The 1,413-nt window shown below is 41.8% G+C and overlaps 1 non-coding gene across 1 annotated transcript; it reads right to left on the reverse strand.

Moving 5' to 3' along the window:
* Window positions 1-1,104: 1,104 nt before the first annotated feature.
* On the reverse strand, window positions 1,105-1,211 carry LOC122216692. Its single transcript, XR_006201048.1, has one exon. It is a non-coding gene; the product is annotated as a U6 spliceosomal RNA (small nuclear RNA).
* Window positions 1,212-1,413: the final 202 nt, after the last annotated feature.

Genomic DNA, 1,413 nt, shown 5'->3' on the forward strand with positions numbered 1-1,413 from the left:
TCTACAGTCTTCAGCATCTTGCTTAGTGGGAACTCCATTCTTCCAGTCTATAAATTAAAAACTCAGGTACCACACTGACTCTATCACAAAGGCAGTTCTTCCTTTAGAATAAAGCCAGGAGTTATTCATATCTCACACCTCCAGTATTACCTCGGGTCCAAGCCACAGACATTTCTCTCCCCGATTATTGCAGTAACCCCCTAACTGATGTCCTGCTTCTGCACTCACTTCCCTCCATTTTGGCGAAGACAACAGGATGATCCTGTAGGACAACACTCTCCCCCAGCCCTTCCAGGAGCTCTCTCTCACTCCGAGTAAAAACCAAATCTTTCAAAGAGCTACGTTATGTTATCTGGCCCTAGGTTACTTCTCCAGGCTCATCTGGCATCATTCTTCCATTGGCTCATGCTGCTTCACTGACTTCCTTGCACTTAGCAGCACACTGGCACAATTCTCACTCAGAACATTCGTGCTCATTGTCCCCCCCAGCCTGCAGTGATCTCCCCCAGCTAGAGATCTCTCACTTCCTTTAGGGCTTTACACAGCTGTCATCTTAATACTGAGACTCTCCCCAACCACCACATACTTTTAAAAGAATCTATTATGCTTCATTGTGCTCTAGAATATTTGTCATCATGAGCCATATTGTAAATATTTCTAAATAGATTAGCTCCACAAGGGCAGGACTTTCTATATTATTCACTGTTGTATCTGCTATATCTAGAATAGCCATTCTCACACTGGATATGTATTTGCAGAATAAATAAATTGGATATATGGGGCTGCTCATTGGTACTAATGGTTTATAGATTACGTAGGATTTTCTATGAAAAACATATTATATTTGTATGTAAGAGCAATTTGAGGCACCCGGATGGCTCAGCCGGTTAAGCATCGGACTACAGCTCAGGTCATGATCTCGCGGTTTGGGAGTTTGAGCCCCGCGTCGGGCTCTGTGCTGACAGCTCAGAGCCTGGAGCCTGCTCCAGATTCTGTGTCTTTCTCTCTCTCTGACCCTCCCCTACTCACACTCTGTCTCTATCTCTCAAAAATAAATAAACATAAAAAAAATTAAGAGCAATTTTATCTCTAAAGCTTTTTTTTTTAAATATGGAATACTTCGCGAATTTGCATATCATCCTTGCACACGGGCCATGCTAATCTTCTCTGTGTTGCTTCAACTTTGGTCTATGTGCTGTCAAAGTGTGCACTGTTACTTATCTTAGTAACTTTCATCTCTTTTCTTTTTTCTTTTCATATTGCAATGGCTGAGACCACCAGTTCAACTCCTGAAGATGTTTTCCTATGAAAGAGAGCTGGATTTTCTCTAGTTATTTTTCTGTCTCTATGGAAGTGATCATGTGGTTTTCTAACAATTACTTTGATTTTCTAACATCCTTGGATCCCTGGGAT

The sequence above is a fragment of the Panthera leo genome, chromosome A3 (assembly GCF_018350215.1).
Source record: "Panthera leo isolate Ple1 chromosome A3, P.leo_Ple1_pat1.1, whole genome shotgun sequence".
NCBI classification, from domain to species: domain Eukaryota; kingdom Metazoa; phylum Chordata; class Mammalia; order Carnivora; family Felidae; genus Panthera; species Panthera leo.